Genomic DNA, 19,560 nt, shown 5'->3' on the forward strand with positions numbered 1-19,560 from the left:
AAGGAAATGAAATCCTTGAGTTCAAACTTCCACGATTATGCCTGTTACACTAAAGGAAATGAAATCCTTGAGTTTAAACTTCCACGTTTATGCCTGTTACACTAAAGGAAATGAAACCCTTGAGTTTAAACTTCCACGATTATGCCTGTTACACTAAAGGAAATGAAATCCTTGAGTTCAAACTTCCACGATTATGCCTGTTACACTAAAGGAAATGAAATCCTTGAGTTTAAACTTCCACGATTATGCCTGTTACACTAAAGGAAATGAAACCCTTGAGTTTAAACTTCCACGATTATGCCTGTTACACTAAAGGAAATGAAATCCTTGAGTTTAAACTTCCACGATTATGCCTGTTACACTAAAGGAAATGAAATCCTTGGGTTTAAACTTCCACGATTATGTCTGTTACACTAAAGGAGTCCATGATAAGGCAAGTGAATGATGATTGAGTAATTGGTGGAATGAGAATGTTAGTGGAAACGGAATACTTCGAGAAAACCTACGGACACGATGTTGTCCACCACAAACTTACTTGGTCGGGGATCAAACTAGGAACCCCACGCACCAGAGATAAGCGCTCTACCACCGAGCCACTGTGCCACCCAACTTGTGTTTAGACAGTTTAGAATATTCAACTCTTGAATCTGAACATTGTGATTATTGCCATCCTTACAAAATACATTAGAAAGGTAAGGGAAACGTACTGTCATCTACCGGTTATATACTCACCTTAACCAGCTTCTCAGCTAATATTCTTGTCACTTGGCTGAGCCATGATTTTGGCATCTTTCTCTCTAAGTCCTATGCTTCTGCGGCTGATGTAATTATATCCTGTCATGCACTCATTTTGCAGTAAAATCTAATATTAAAATATTGTACAGTCTTGTTAAAATACTGGCCACCCCCAGAGGCGCCCGAAGAAAATTTTCTAGGGGCAACTACCTCCATGGTTGTTGTATTACGTCCGGTATTTCTGATATTTAATATACGTGGGTTGCTATATTACGTGTACATTTTCGTGAACGAGGGAAGTACCGGGCTCCGCTCTGCCCCCTTTGGGTGTTCATGACAACCACTTCTTTAAGAGAAACCTTGCACACTTGCCTACAGTTGGAACTAAATCATTTTTTTTTTTTTTGGCCAAAGAATATCTTTATTTAGAGCCAACTGATTAGAATTTGCTATGGACGATTCCTAAAATATGATCTTTTAAGACAAGGTGGGTGGCCAAGATTATTTTGGTATCCAAATGATTGATTCACAGAGAGGAAGAGGTAAAATTGTTAATGAATTATATCGACAAATTTTAAGAGATGATTCCTCATATTAAAATAAGGAAAAAATGTTCATGTGGATCTATAGGGAAATTTGCACCGTTTAAGAGCCCAAAAGTGTGGCAAAAATAAATTGCAACACGTGTTGTTTCGAGCATGAGAAACAGTGGAGCGACGGTCCACATCGGCGTAAAGGAAGTCACATATCCATACACAAACCAAAAAATGTATATTTCAGCAGTGTGCAATGGGTACCTAAGGGATTCTCCACAGGCCATATTTCCCCAATATGCTCCAAATAGAATTTCTAGGAACGCACGTGCTTAACCGTAGACAATATATATGGGGTCTATTAGACCCCAGGAAAGATTCACATAGACGGTGCATGCGTTCCCATGAAGATAAGATATTATGCACTCTGACTTAACGTTTCTCTGTGAGTTGTTCCTGTTGGTTGACGTGCTGATTTATATATCCCTTCATTTAAACACAGGACATTGTTTGGGGTCAGAAAATAAAGCATTCATACATGCAATTATCAGAGAACGATAATATCATTTCGAACAAAAATATCAGTGAAGTTCCTCTCTCAAAATATCGTTAAAAAATTGAATGAAGGACGTTGTTGATTTTTCTTTTTTTGTTCAAAATGATATAATACTGTTAGGTACAACATACATATTTCTCTGGGTATGAAAGTGACTAAACATTGTCAAAAAATTAAAACTGAAAAAAAATTTTGACAGTTTTAAAAACAATAATGTCAGTGTTAAAAATGTCAATGTTTTTAAAATCATTGTTAAAACCTCAATGTTTAAACTTTGAATCTAACTTAATATTTAAAAAGGTTACTTTGAAACGCTTCTTGTAGCATATTTTTGGGTACTGAACCTTGTTTTGCAATCCCCCCCCCCCAAATTTGTTTGTTATTTATTATAATGCTTCTTTTACAAAAGTTCAATTTGAAACCTATTTTATACACAATTGCTGCTGTTTTTCTCCAAATCGCAATTTTGGATGCAATTAAATCTTATATCTTCAAGAATCACGAAATCGAAGCTTTAATGTACGATATTTCTTATATTATATCTTAAAAATTAAAAAAAAAAAAAAAGAAACACACATTTCATTTAAGAAAAAGAAGAGAAAACGACATTTGGATTATAGTTATATCAATGTGCTTTCATTTTACATATATGTTTGAGTAAACTTATTTACTATCCCGGAACATATTCATTTATTTCAACAGAATGCGATAAGGTACACGTAAATATTTTCTGATAATTAGAACAAATCAAAAACAAAACACCATATAATTTGTGATAATTCATTCAATCGTCGTCTCTGACTTCGTTGATTGGAATGTTTTCAACTTTAGAGCCTGTTTTAAATAAATTAGTGACGAAAGAGAAAAGGAAATCGTGAACTCTGCAAAGTAATGCTCGAAGTTTTGGCCTTGAGGGGCGTAAAATGGTAAGAAAAACAACTGAAAAAACATTTTTCAGTTTTATTTTATTTTATTTTATTTTATTTTATTTTATTTTATTTTATTTTATTTTTTTTTTTTTTTTGACGAAGTTGACATCATTTCAGAGCATGAAAAATATACGTATATGTTGCACCTAAGAATGTATTAGGACATTTTGAACAAAAAAATCAGCTACGACCCCCTTGAAATTTCTACGATTTTTTGAAATTTTCAACACGCAAACAAAACCAAGAAAATACGCATCAATATATATATATATTTTAAAAATGTTCACATTTACAGCTACATAGTATCTACAATCTGTGAAACTTTGGACCACAACCATCAGAATTTAAAAATATTAAATTTTGACCATGTGTGATACGATAATTCGGTAAGGAGTGGGGGTAGAGGGCCGAAACTTGTTTTTGGGGTGGTTTTAGGTCAAAACTAACATTTTGGATCAGTACACATAAGAATCCAATTTAGATCAAGGGCTGATTTCACTATCTTGCTAGGAAAGATCCTGTTGAACATAAATTTACAAAACGATACGAAAAAATCATTTAGAAATCAAGATGAAAAGAGAAAGAATTTGTCGAGAATCGGAACGAGACAATACTTTACAAAATTTACGGGACGACAAGAAAAAACATTATTCCTCGTCTCGTGGCTAACATTACTCGAAATTAAAAAAAAAAAAAAAAAAACTGTTAGTAATTTTACAATTGTATATGTCAAAGTTAACGTTGACTATAATTACATTTGTTGTATATATATATATATATATATATATATATATATATATATATATATATATATATAGATATAGATATAGATATAGATAGATAGATAGATAGATAGATAGATATGTGTGTGTGTGTATGCGTGTTTTCAGGTTGATAAAGCTTAGGTTGATTTTTCTAGTATTACAATACCTTTCCTGACCGTCCATTCCTCACACCTCAATATTATTGAAGATCTCTGGTCAATTCTGGAGTTCAGTGTCCGGGACAGATACCCTTCTCCACCTTTGCTGACGGAAATGACTGCTGCCCTGCATGAGAAATGGTATAATATTCATTTACAAACTATCCATGACTTATATTCTCTGTCTCATGCATGATGAATCAAAGCTGTCAGTCTAACTGTGGTTTCACGCCGTACTAATAAGAAAAGTTGCATTTTGTTCAATTGTGTCTTTTAATTTGATAACCATATAAATATTTACTAGATCCTATATCTATATGTATATCCATCAGCTGGTAAATATGATCTGAGATTACAGTTAGCCTCCAGAACAGCGGCATCCTCTGCTACAAAGTTGTTCTATAGCAGAAAGCCCGATGACATTATGATTCTGCGCCAATACACTCAGCCAAATCTGTTCAGTTATGGTCTCTGGAGTATCAGAATTAACTTCAACATCTCTTCAATTTGCCGAGAAACACTAGAATGTACTTCAAAATCTGTTCAATCTCCCGAGGAAAATCATAATCAATTTCAACATCTCTTCAATCGCCCGACGAACATCAGAGATCTCTTCAACATCTCTTTTATTTATTTATTTATTTATTTTTAATTTTAGGTTTGGGCCTGAACATATTTCTTCCACGTACCTCGTATCTGCAGCTTCCTCTTTTAACTCCCAATAGTTTCTTCTATTTTATTCTTCTTCCTATCCCTTGCTTTCCTTCCATCTTTCCTTCTGTAGCGATATAGAGAAGACAATTTCTTCTCAAGATGTGTCCAATCCTATTGGTCTTCCTACGAAGGTTGATGGCTAGAAGGGTCCTTTTCTCTCCTATCTCTTTCAAAACATCCTATCCTCATTTGTTACTCTCTATGTCCATTTTATCTTCTTCTCTCACCTCCAACACCTTAACAACTTCGTTAACATCCAAGTCTCTGAACCATACAATCCAATGCTACATATATAGCACTTGATAACTTCTTCCTTGGTCCAATAACTTCTTGATAACTTCTTCCTAGTTAAGAGTGATCTTTTCTTGTTGAATACTTCTTTGGTTATGGCAATTCTTGACCTGATCTCTTGGGTACAATAAGCATCTCTCGTCAAAATAGTTCCCAGATAGTTGAAGTGATTGATCTCTTCAAGATCTGTTTGTTCTGCTCTGACCTGTAACGGCGCGTCTCTACGGGATATTCTCATGACTTTAGATTTTTCGATGTTGATTTCCATTCCATATACAAACCATATATACATTGCATACAATATGCTAAATAACATGGTATTTTTTAAAATATATAGTAAACAAATAAATAAACAATATGTTCCAGTAAAATAAAAGCGAGCAATTATTATTGGCTATAATCACATAGTTTTCAGCGCATAAAAATTTGCGCTGGGAAACTACACATAAGAATTTACCCTTAAAACTTTTATTTTATTCACTTTTTATCTGAGCTGTCAACTGATATCTACCTTCATTTTGGACAATATTTTAGTTAAACAATTAAAATTCAAGAATTAATCTTAGTTTTGTCCTGTTTTCTTCCTAGTCCCATACTGAAAAAAAAAAGACTTGATCAGAACAAACTATATTATCACTTTCAACCTAATTAGTAATGAGAAGCTCCATCGTGGCCATGTCGATAGCATAGTAAGCGCCTTTAGCATTAGAGACCCAGGTTCGATTCTCTGCTGGAGCTCAGGTAGGTAGTATCCCTCGTTAAGCTATAGGTCCTCGTTTCATATAGCCTCGCTGCTGAACGAGATACTAAACTCAAACTACACATCACACTTAATTATCAATGTAGTTTTCGGACAGAAAGAATTTTTCGGTTCAGAAAAAAAATATTTTCCTCGCCTTTTTCAAAAAAACTATGCTCATCCATATCATTTTGTCTAGGTCAAAAAGATATCATTTAATCTATGTATCATCTTTGGAACAATACTTTTTTTCATTAAACACTAACAATATTGTAGATTTTCTATTAATTATCTGTAGATGAGGGACACTTAGATAATAGTGAAAATTTCAGTAACTACTATTTCATAAGTATTAGGAAATTACTCATAGAAACTTCGATATTACTACTTGAATTTTTTGCAATAATTTCAAGAAAATGGAAGAGTAGACGACAAGCTAACGAATGTACTTAATGTGATTTATATCATATCTTCTTCCTGTAACACACACACACACACACACACACACACATATATATATATATATATATATATATATATATATATATATATATATATATATATATATATATATATATATAAGAAGAAAGAACTCGAGCAAGTATTTTCAACTGAAGTTCCATTTCTTTCTTACGATGAACAATATAATGAGGGAGATGGTGGAAAGGGGTGAGTTAACTATAAGTGATAAAGAGCTGAAAGACAAGAATAGAAAGGACATCATTAACGGAAGAAAGATGGTAGAAGAGGAAGATGATGATGATTATGATGAAGAGAGAGAGTTGATAGAAAAAAATATGAACGATAGGCTTAAAGCAAAAAAAAAAAAAGTATAAGAAAGAGTATGGTGGTGGGGAAGAAGGAGATCACTGAATGATGATGGGTCTTATGTACTGAAGCAGAAAAGCGGAATTTGAACCAAGGAAATGGAGAGCCGAGAGACAAGTAAGAGAACTCGAAGTCAACCCAATTATGTGCTCCTACGTTAGAGCCCATATCATCATTAGTCGAGTTCCTCATCTTTTCTAAGAATTCTGTCGTCTCGTCTTGAGACAAGAGAACGAAAAGGGGAGCCAACGAAGCGGAGGTCTTTCTATACAGAAGGCAGCCACCAGACTGCAAGGAGCTATCTTCGGATTTTACGCTTCAAATGGTCACTTGTTGACGACCAGCAGCAGTGGGAAGAGAGTCTGGCTTTATAAACGAGTATATTGAAGAAAAGAAAGGATGAACAGGGTTGCCAATAATAATGTTTTCTGTAAAAGAAAAATACTGGGTTTGCTTGCTGTTCTTATTTAATACTTGAGGAGCATATTTATTTATTTATTTAACAATCACCAGATACAGCTCAGAGGCCATTTTATTCTGGATATAACAAAAAAAAAAAAAAATAAGAATGGAAAGGATTTGGGAAGGTATCGGCAAGGGCCTGATACCATCCCAGGCATTTGCCTGGTAGGACTGAGAGAAACCCTGGAAAAACCCCAGTCAGGATGGTTGGCAGCGGGAATCGAACCCACGACCTCCCGAATACAAAGCCAACACTCGAAACTTGGGCTATTGTTACCCAAGAGACGAGAAATCAAAAACGAGACGAGACATTTCTCGAGTTTCATGGACAACACTAGTTCATGATTCATAATATAAAAACTATGAATTGATAAGGCGATTGCATGAACACAATGGAGATAACCAACGTTTAAATATACACAAATTATTACCCAATGTACTCTAAAGATAAATATGGTTTAAATGTTGTTATATCTCATCCTCTGTGGATCACTTACGACATGGAAGGATTCGGATAGCTTCTGCATGCAAATTAAAAGGAAAATTAGGGCATAAACTTTGTATATACATAAATTTATAAAATGAGGCGAGGAAAACTTTCCAAAAATTGAGATGAGAAAGAATTCTTCGAGAGTCGAGACGAGACATGAATTCGATAAAAATACGAGAAGAAACGAGAAAATCTTGTTTCGTATCTTGTGTGGAACACTGCTTGGGGGTTATTTTCTATGCTCCTTTTCTGAAGTGGCTGATCGCTAAATGTACGTAAGTCGTAAAAATTTTTTTCCAATCTTTTCCTTTCTATTTTGAGTGTTCTTGTTTTAGGTACCTATACCAATTAGGACCTGAGTTACAAACATTTGAAAGGAACTTGATGAAAAATGCATTTTTCCAAAAATCGGTCAGATACTAACGGCTTTACTTGTAGAATGGGCTTGGTAATCGAAAGGTTAGGGAAAATATTTTTATTAATCGATATAGAACGGAGGTTATCAGTTTAACCTGTATGTGTATATATTTGTATGTTTATATATTTGTATGTATGTATGTAGGGTTGTACTCGTTTATTTCGAAGAGGCGCAGTGGCAGAGCGTTTACCTCCGGTAATGTAATTACCGATTACAACATTTTATTCCGATATTGAATTGAAATGTTACCAGGAGGCTAAACAAGCATGACAATAGCCACACATGCGTTTGATGCAAAAAGGGCGTAAAAAGACGCAAAAAGGATGCAAAAAATACGCTTTTATTACATCAAACTCCTCAATTCTTAAAAATAAATAATTCCTGCAACGCCTGAGAAAAGCATATCCTAAAATATACTGCAACCAGAAATTTAACAAAGTAAGGCGGGTTGCAAACAATAAAGGGGCAATCAACTTGTTAGCCAACTTCCTCCAAAATGACTTGAACACTGGTGATGGATTTAGGGTAATGGCGATGTCATGACTTTTTATATGTCAGTCTTGCTCGATATCATCCACTTTCTCTGTGATTGGCCAACAACTGCGAGAAGTATCTTGGAGATCGACATTTTCAGAACGAAAGCGATTGTTTTACTGACTTCCCTGATCGAAGTGCCTAAATACTCGCAGTCTACTAAAAACAAGCCTACAGGAGTGATAATAGCCATTGGTAGAGGCTTATATGTGGTTTTAAGAGTGTAATGTAAGTTCGTGAGAAGACAGAGAATGGAAAGAGACTTAAATATGATTACAGAGAAGGATAAATTCACGTATGCAATCTTAGAATATTAGAAATAAATGATCGGACAGCATCCATATTCTGAGAAAAATTGTGATTTTCCGAAGCATAATAAGAATCATGGCTTCTCAGTAAAACTTGTGAGCATCACAACCGCAGTTATCGAATTAATGTGGAGAACTCTTTTTCTTGAAGAATCAGATGATTGCGCAGGACGAAAAAGATCTTAACATATAGAGAATGAAGAATTGAAAATTTTACAGCTTCCATAGGCGGGTTTCAAATCAAGAACCAACGATGTTAACTACTCACCCACGGAGAAGACTATTTGATAAATTATGTTTCTCTTGTATATTTCGAGAATGTCAATACTTTCGAGGGATAGAAATTGAAAATTTTTATTATATCTATGTTTCCTGTTTGAAGTGCTTAAATTATTAGCATCTTACTAATAGCGAAGTTCTAGGGAGTCAAAGATAGCCCATTAGTAGAGGCTTACATTTGATTTCAAGAGTCGGACGTTTGATCGCAGGCCATGTAAGTTCGTGACGAACCACATTGAGAGAGAGACTCAAATATGGGGCAGGCAAACTTTGTATATGCGAATGTATCTGTCTCTGTCCCCACATTTGAATCTTTCTCTGTCTCTCTCGACGTCATCTATCAAGAACTCACATGGCCTAGGATCAAATCTTCAGACTCTTGGTACCAGATGTAAGCGTTCTACCAATTGACAGTCCTGACTCCCTATAAATTTGTTGTTATAGGTTGCGGATATTTTGGCACTTCAGGCAGGAAACATAGACAAGAAATTAGCAAACAAAACATATAAAAACAAACATATAAATTAGTTAACTGAACTAAAAATGAACATATAAATTAGTTAAAATAGACATAGCATTCATTAAATGTACATGAATATTTGAATGCAGTTACTGAAAAAAAAGGAAATTAATGATTGAAGAACACTCTTTTAATTTAGTAATTTGAAAGTAAATGAGTCCAGGTGAGTTTATCTCTAAATGGAAAGAATATATTATGCCAGAGCAACAATGAGTGTACGGTGGCTGCTTTACACAATTTGCATCTTTACCGAAATAAAATTATAAAATATAGCGCAGTTTAATCATGCTCAACTCAATGTTTACTGTGATAATATGACAGTGGTGTACTGTCCTAACTGAAAAATTTTTCGGTAACCCATGTTATTGTTTGTAGCTTATGTTAGTTATCAAATGTATGACTATGTTGCTTACTATGTACCTACTGAGGAAAATAAAGCAGATGGGTCATTACCGCACAGGGCGCGATCTTTTCCATACCCTCAGTCAATCACGGCTCAATGTCTGGCTCTCAGGACTATAAAACCTGGGATCCGGGTATAGAGGAGCTAGTTGAGCTTGGTTGATTGTCTGGTGAGGACCGTGCAGCGCGTGTTGGGGAGCCTTGAGTGATTGATCATGCTCAACTCAATGATTAAGTTCAATCACCTTTACGGCGTAGTACCTTATGTCTGACTCTAAGAATTCCAACACTTTGCGCATCTACTAGTCTCAATTATTAGCTGTTAAATAATAATAACGTAACGTAGTGAGTAATAACAAAGACACTACTGAGAAAGAGGGCCACTGGGGAGTCAAGTATTCGAGTAGGGTGTCTGGTCCCCTAGGCTTTCGTTTAGCTCCGCCACTGATCGGATGCCATGTCGAAGCTAAATATTAGCGTTCTTCATGCCATTCGTGCGTGAGACAGAGTTTCATGATTGGCGAAAGTACATGTAATTAGAGACAGTCAGTAACTTCATTAACTCATTAGAAATCAGAAAATTTTGTCTTTCATGTTATTGTCATCTATTACATAGTTCATCTTTCATCTCTTCAAAAATTCATTTTTGCGGTTCCTCTCCTCGCTTGGATTTGAATCCACTTAAGTCTTAGGCTATGTTAAGCAAGAACACTCAACAAATACAATACAATAATTATCAGTTTGAATTTCAGAGGGGTCACCTCTGATAATTCTACTTTTTTTTTCTTATAGCACAAATGGTAAATTGTTAGGAACTTATTTATATGATCCATTATATAATGGTAAAATTGATATAATTGGTTAGAGAGAATGCTAACATTGGCTCAACGAAATGTTTTTCTAGGTTAAGCAAAGGAAGTGCATTACTGAACACTAAAAATGAAACAGTACAAACGAGAAAAGAGAGTAGCCTCAACTATGACAGACAAGTGAATGTGTGACAGTGTCAGAAGATCCAAATAAATAGTCTTGGAATCACTCAGCAATAGCTCATAGGTTCACCACGAGAGTTTAAAACGATTGCGACACGACAAATCACAAGGAAAATAAAACTTTGGATATCCTCTTCAAGTGTAGCAAGCCATGCGCCTGCAACACGTCACCAGAGATTATCAGTTCTACGTGGACTAATTCCGTGGATTAATTTCTATGAAAAGCTTAGATGGCAGCTCAATGAATTTTTGCGCGTTTCGACTGTTGAAATGATGTCTTTAACATCGCCGCCCGCACAACCTGAATGGTCTATGGAAAGCTTGCAGGAAGGAGAGGAACATAATTCCTATGCCTGCCCTGCGCCGGAGTTTGCTGCAATGGAAACTATGATGTTGTGTGATAGTCCGCAATGCTGGGGATCCAATAGAACATGACCGGTTGTGGTGTCGCAGTATCTCTTCAAGTGAGTACCCGTAAAAAAAAATATCCGGATATAAAGCGAACAACCTTATGTATACTATATTGCTTCGAATTATCCAAACAGGAAGTTGAAATGTCCTATTTATCCACGATTTTTTTAGCATTGTTTTTAATATAGTTTCCAAAGGAGAATAATTTGTTATTTGAGTGGTCCAATATTTCGAATTATCTAAGTTCGAATTAACAAGAGTTTGCTGTGTTTTAATTGGTTTAATTTAGATTAGAAATTTTCACAACCTAGCAGCTATTTTTAAGTTTTTGGACTTAGCAACCCTGCACAGGAGACATTGGTTTGGAGAGACATCCTTAGGGTTTATTTTTTTTCCTTTCCCTCTTTGCGGAATGAGACGAATTGCAGTGCCGAAAAAAAAAAGTCCCAGAAGTAAAGTATTAGAAAATGAAAATGATAGCTTACGGAATGTACGTTAGGACCCAAAAGGCATATTTCTTTCTTGTGCATGTTCATTCTTCATTTCTTACTGCTTTCTTTTCCTCTTATTCATTAAAAAAAAAAATATATATATTTTGACTCGAAAAATCCTACAATGGAAAGTAATCCGTGGAAATGTATAACAACAAGCTATAGAGAAAATTCTTTCTGGCGATCGATGTTGCAATTAGAACAGAATTCTCATTGTTATTCTTTTTTTTCGAATTTTCTTTTCTTTTTCTTTTTCTCTGACTTTCTTACGAATGACTGAAAGGAAATGACAAGATAAGACCGAGGGGTAAAAGAAAAAAACATAGAAAATCTTCGTTAGTGGAACTATCACTAGGAAAAAATGAAAGAAGAAAAAAAAAGATTTCCATGGATAATAATAATAATAATAATAATAGTAATAATAATGAAGAATAGAAGAACATGAACAAATACGATGGATCAATAACGTCCAACAATATTAAAAGCAATGCTTATTATTACAGCTGCATTGTATGTGAATCTTTCTAGCTTCCTTGATTGGAATAAGCATTTCCTTCGCAAATCTCCCCTACCACATACAAATAGGTAGAGACGAAACTCTTTCGCAACAATTTTGATAATTTGTAGCATTAATTATCACAATTTTCGCATTTACGTGTTTTTTTCGTGTAGCACAAGTATTTCTTTTTTTAAAAAAAAAAAAAAATATGGATCGTGTAAATATTATATTTTTTGGTAGTAAGGTGTATGTCTAATACAAAATTGAGGCTATACCTTGATAAGGTGCACATTTTAATATATTCACTGAAATATAGAAATTAATGGGAAAAAATTTAAAAACTTCCTCTAACGTCATCCTTAGCTAAAGGATAAAATACAGCAAGACATTACAAATTCTTCTTTTAAATTTGTTCTCCTGTTAGTAGCAATCATATTATACTTGGAAAAGAATCTCTCGGCATCAACATTCGAGACTGGTAACCATATTGAACGTAACAAGCTGACAGCAAAAGACCTGTGGTTAACTTTAAAACTGTTTAACAATGATACAATGTCAACTTCCTTATCCTCACTGTTGAGAATTTCAATAACCTTACTTTTTAAATTCACGGTAAACAACCAACAGATTGAACATTTTCACCACAAAACACAGTCAAGGATTTAAACAACACTTCAGTTTTGTTGATGTCTACATCTTTATGAAGTGAAACAGTTTTTGGATCAAATAACTCGCAGAGCTTTTTCGTAAATGCAATGCTTTTCAAGTTCAATAATATTGAAAATGTGCTTTTTAATTATTAATAGCAATAATTAAAGGGAATTCCACTTCTTCGTTTTCATTCGCATTTATCGCAAGTAATGCCGAATTTCACAAAAATTCGCGATAATATAAACGTGATTTCTGGCTCTGAAACGAAAAGTTTGAGGTATTCTGAAACATATACGCATTTTTATTTTGTTTCGCGCATACCGCATTAACGAAAAAGTTTCGTTACTACAAATAGCATTAAACTAAGTGGAAATATGTGTTATTTTCCCTCCTATTACGGTTCTAAGAAAAGTCAAAATAATAATGCATTTCCTGGGTCGAGCAAATGATTTCTACTGTAAATTAACTTACTTACTAACTAACTTAAGGTAATGAATGCCAAAAGTTATTTGAGTAAGTTTAACTCTTATATAGTGCCGCCATCTTTAGATATGGCGACTTTTATGTACAAAATTTAGGTTTTTTCGTTTCTTTAAGCTTGTTTCATGGCATACAACTTTGAAACTACTAGAGATATGGAAAATCGCCTTTAAGTAAACGTTATAGAGTGGAATCTCACCTTTCTAACGACAATAATATTATTTCCCTATCTTTGAAACTAAGGAAAAATACCTGATTTTAAGCAAAACAAAGTGTTGAATTTTGTGACCTTTGATTATGATGAGATCTACTTTGCATGTTTTTAGAAACAAAACAGGATTTTGTTACTGATTGCAGTGAAAACCATTCCGAAGACATAGCATATATATTATCATGCTACAGAAACAGTTTCATGCTTTCAAAGCTCTTGTTAGCATACTAGAAGACAAAGTCATTCAAAATAATGAAAAACAGAAACTTTCGGTAATCATGACGTATTATTCTACCGTCATGACTACCGATATGATTAAATTGTTACCAAAAGGTGTTGGGTTGACTAGTGTTCACAGTACTCGTCTGAAGAACAAAATTAAGGCATATTTTGGTGATGAAATATATTTTTGGAAACCAACGTTCAAGTCTGTTTCTCCCTGTGAAATGTTGTGTTCTACTTACATTTCCACTGGTGATGCAATCGAAGCAGGAGTGCTGGGGTCAATTGAGGGGTGAGCGCAACAGTGCTCTAACCCACATTTTTAAAAGTGGAGAAAAATCAAGTTAAACACATGTGGATTTTTGTACAATATATATATATATATATATATATATATATATATATATATATATATATATATATATATATATATGTACAATGTATGACATATTCAAGCACTTGTGGTTGCTTTTGGTATATTGTACAAAAAGCACGTGTGTTTAACTTTAACTTGATTTTTCTCCATTTTAAAAAAAAATGTGGGTTAGACCACTGTTTCGCTCACCCCCTCAATTGCTGTTGACAATTCACTACAGCTTTATTAATGCTGCCTCAGAATCTGCCATGAAATATTACAAGTTCATTCCAAATTGTCGTGGCCACAGTGGCGGCGATACCGGCTTCGGGGCCCCCCCGCAAAAACTGAAAAAAAGGCCATGTGTTACTCGAACTTTATTTACAATTTCTATTGCGTATTAATGCATCATTTTATAACGTTAACAGTATTATCACTATGATTACAGTTACTACGAATAATAATAATAATAATAATAATAATAATAATAATAATAATAATAATAATAATAATAATAATAATAATACAATATAACCCCAGTTAACCGAACTAAAGTAGGGTGGTTATTTCGGATATTTTTGTTAAGTCATGGACATCTATTACCGGACCTGTACTACAGTATTTTTTATTTATCTGAAATGTTTTGAAGATCAAATAAGTTCAAAACTCTCTTTGTAGGCTACACTTACGTTCTTTATTAAAGTTAAGGAGCTCCATAGTCTAGTGGTGAGAGCGTTTTATTCATATCCACGTGATCTCGGGTTCAATCCTCCGCTGGAGTACTCCAAATTTTTGGCGTCTGCCCAGCGTCGTGAGGAAAACTGAGATGTGATACGCCTGTTGGGGGAGGGTGACGCAATGGGCTGACCACCTGTTCGTCACTCAGGTGGTCGTAGGTCCACCAGTCGTTAACATGTGGCGGTGAAGCCGACTCAGGACTTAAGATCTGTTACGCCAGTGGTTTCAGTTTTTAGTTTTTGTAAGTTAAATGAACATTTTTAGGACTACAGTACATCTATATTCTATTTGTAGTTAGTACTGCAATTGTTTATCCTTATGGCATTAGATTAGGTACAGCCTAGCGCGTCCCCGTCCTCTAGATTATTCCCGTGCAGTACAGTACATGTCTTTGGATTTGCGATTTCGCATAATTCGGGTTTTTGTTATCCGGGATTATACTGTAACTACATTCCACACAGAGAAAAAATAACGTAGAATATTTTTGTGTACTCGCGTAAAACACAGTACTCTCATTGCCTAGAATAAAGCGGAAGGGAAACTCTTGTATCATCACATCGGAACACTCAACACAAAAACACACATGGTAAAGCTAAGGAAAGATATTATAAGCATTACTATGACTAAATTTCACTTGGAATGGAATGGAATACACAATTTTAAAGAACTGTTTACACCAGTGCTATTCAATCGGGGATACGCGAAGATATTTCTGGGGGTCTGCTGGAAATCTGTTGACAGTTCACTGCAAATAGAATTCGATAACTTGTCAATTTGTGACTTTTGTATTTATGCTCGAACAGAGTACAGTGAAATTAGTGAGTATTTCACAACTTCCATTTCCATCAACATATTTGTGTGAACAGGGTTCCTCTGTATTAACATAATATATTGCTTGGATCCAGATTCAGCTCTGATTCTCGCACTCTCGAAGACTGGACCAACAATAGAGGCGTTGGCGTCGCTGAAACAAGCTCAGTCATCTCATTAATACGTTACTTCTAAAGTTAACATTGTCCTCAGCGTACGAATTATCAGGGAGAATGAGGGGAAAATCCTTCTCAGTAGAACTCGATGTCTCCTATATGTTTTGAAATTTCCCATGTTAATTTTTCGGATGCACACTTTATTCCCCCATAAATGGTATTTTGATTGACACACTGATTTCTTTGGGGGGATCTCTATTTTCCCCCCACCTTTTAATCAACAGATCATGTGTATTAAGTTTAATAAGTTAATTTCTAAACAGCTTCAGGGCTACACAATTGGATGGCGAACTGTGTCTGGGAATACACGAGGAAAAAAGGTTGAATAGCATTGGTTTACACAATATCCTTCGGTTCTTTAGGAACAAGAATTTCTCTATAATTTTATTTTTTTAATTATTATTATTTTTCATGTTCGATGCTGAAGATGGCAAGCGCACACAATCTACCTTCTGTCATGCTGCTCCGTAAATAATTCTTGATAATTTTTAATTTTGAAAAACTTCTCTCTGCTGCAGTAGTTGTGACAGGAAGTGTGAGGTGCAGCTGTAAGGCAGTAGTCAAGTCCGGCAAACTACTCAGTAAACAACTGTCTTCTTCAATTAACAAGTTGCAATGTCTCGAATTGTTTTCTTGGTAGATATTTCCGGTAAACACGATTATTTATTGTAATACACGGTAATTGTAGTGTAAGATACACGATAACGAAAATATGGCATAATAGACTAACATAATAATATACAAATGTTACACTGCAAAATAAAATCTTTGAAAAGTCGCAAAGAGCAGCCTGACATTCATGATCACAGGCATACCGTATTATTTAATTTTAATGATTACTTCATTATTTAATTCAGTGAAACTGTTAGAATTAGTTATAGGTTGTGTAGAAACGCTTTCAAAATGCATTAAAATGCATTATAAATAACATGTACAAGGTGCCTTGCTGAGTATACTTTGTAGGGGCCCCCTCAGGTCCGGGCCCCCCCGTACCGCGGGATCTGCGGGGCCCTTATCGCCGCCACTGCGTGGCCACCAAAATCCACTGACATCTGTGAAGATGGTGTGTTTATACTTCCACCTTTATTCAATAAGATAACTTTGATTGTATTTGGTAATACCAGCCAAATGGTCGATTGCAAAACCAAGAGGGTACATGTTGGACCAGTTGTACATCGTCAAGTACTCAGTGCAGCTCAAGATATCGGATTTTCAGCATCAGGTGGGAATTTAGTGCTTCCAAAAACAATATCGCTTACATGGACCGTTAGTCAACTCACTGGGCCATCTAAAGTTGTAAGACTCCTGAATCGTTTAGATCATGGTATTTCTAATGAGTATATAAGCGAGATTGAAACTGTTATTGGACATAATTGCTATGAATTAAATGTGTGGGTTCCTCCTCCTACTTTTGCCTTGAATAAACCTGTTACTTTGGTATTCAATAACATTGACAATAACCAAGAAATTCCAACGGGAGGAGGCACTTTCCATGGTATTAGTGAATATATCATACAGCAGTGATGTGAAGGAGTAGGACGACATATTAGGGATGAGGATTCGCAATCAAGATCCAAGTGACGTTCTTTTTCATTAGAACCAAACAATATTGAACCTTATCATGCCTTTAGAACTCAACCAGCAAGTGTACCGTCAGACATACCATAGATGTGTTCAATCAGCAGTTAATTAGATGGCTGAGAACAAGGGATGTTAATCTAAGTGTTACAACGTAACCCTGACATTCTGAACGTTGATGTCGGAGATTATCTTCTGCCATCTTGGATTGATTCCAACCATACTGTTTCTGATGTAAAACAGAATAGGAGTGTTACCGAACAAATTCCAGTGAATCTACGGTCTTCAACCAATATTGCAGTGATTTCTTAATTTTAAATCTGAGCGAGAATGTTAGAAAAGCTCTAAATTTACCATTTGTGAGTGTTGTGGGTAACCATGCAATACATAGCAAGATGGTGGAAATTATGAGAAAGAGCAGACGTTATTCTCTAACATTATTCTACGAATGGGAGATTTTCACATTGTTATGAATTCTGCAACAATAATAGGTAAAAGATTCGAATTATTATGCTTAGCAGATTTACTTACTGAGTCAGGAGTAATAGCTGCATGTTCTTTTGAAGGTGTCCTTGCATGTAGACGTTATAATCGATGCATGAGATCCTTGAAACTCACGTACGAAAGTATGATGGTCCAGAAACTACAATATTACTCAATTGGCTCACAGAAATTGAACAAAACTCTACATCACACGAAGCCTTATTAGAAATAAAGGAACAAATTTAGACAATTCGTCAGTATCCTTCGTCAACATTTTCCAACTGTACCCATGGACCAATATTTATTCTGTTGGAATAATTTCTTCACATGTGTGAGTTGGTTTTTTGTTTAATAAGAGCAGTCAGACAGGCTGACTGGGATCTTTATTTGTTTTTTATAAGAAGAATAATTCCTTACATGTTTGAGTATGAACACCATAATTATGCCAGACAATTGACTTATTACTGGATCACAATGACGTCTCTACTCCTCTCGCATCCACAAGCTGATACCTACCTTTGAACCTCTGGGTTGTCTGCCATCATCAGTGCTTTACCCTTCAGTGGTGTTGTACTTGATTATGTCGTAAAGAGAGCGAACATAAGCATGAAAGACAAAGGAGGCATCATAAAATTCAATAAAAATGAAGATGCCCTAAATCGATGGATTCTCTCTCAACATGTGCGTACTGGAGCAGTCCAACGTTGTCGAGAATTCGCAGGAATCTAAGTAAATGGAAGTGAAGACACACATGCTGGTCTCAGCCACAGCCTGATCAAACTCATCTACATCAATTAGTTCAAACATGTCATGAGTGGGCTTAAACCCATTGAACCCTCATGTGTTACTGTCCTCAGTTCTGGAAGAGAACTTGATAGCATCACTTCAAATCTGATTCTTGAAGCCGAGAGAGTAGAATAGAACCTGGTTCATAAATTTATTGAGAAGCGATTAAAACAAAATGAAATCAATTTCTATGCTCCAATAAAGAAGACAAGAATACCATCAGCTAGTATGCCAGCAAGTAATAGCGTAAAACTGAAAGAAAGATTTGTGAAAGTGAAGAGTGACTGTGAATTATTTACTCGATTAGCTATTATTGGTCAAAAACGGAAACCCGACATGAAATACGTGACGAAATTTCCACTGAGTTCTGTTCCTTCATGTTTCATCACAAGTGATGGTGAAATGTTCAAATGTAAGAAATCTGCTCTGGCCATTCATATTAAACAGAAATGTTCCATATTTAATTGTGAAATTCTTGGCACAATGCTCTTCTGGGATATCTCACTTTTACAGGTTGCAATTCAGTAGAACCATTTGTCGGAAAAGGAAAGATAAAATCGTTCCTTTTAATGTAGAAACACGAACATTATTTCGAACCTTTTCAAGGTCTTAGAAATACTCTGGAGCTGAATGCACTACAGAAATTCTTTCCGTGTTTCGTGATGTATATCAGAGCAATATATGGTATAACTAATAATAATGACATGGGTACAACAAGGTAGAATCTCATTTGCATGAGTCAACTTGTGCCACATTTGCTTCTACCAACTAATTATCAACTATGTTAGCACCTGCTGCGATCAAACTACTAAGCACTCTTTAGCAACTCAGGAAAATCTTGTGGGTCCAGTAGGACATGGCTGGGAAAGAAGTTGTGACGATCTTATCATAAAATGGACGACTGAAGACCACTCCAGAAGAAATATTGGAAATGGTAAGCTGCTTTTGGACAAAGAGAAAAACCCGTAGAAGAGAGAACTGCCAATGTGTCTGTGCCATACAAGAACTTCCGTGCAC

Source organism: Thermobia domestica, chromosome 18 (assembly GCF_964235325.1).
Source record: "Thermobia domestica chromosome 18, izTheDome1.hap1.1, whole genome shotgun sequence".
Taxonomy (NCBI): Eukaryota; Metazoa; Arthropoda; class Insecta; order Zygentoma; family Lepismatidae; genus Thermobia; species Thermobia domestica.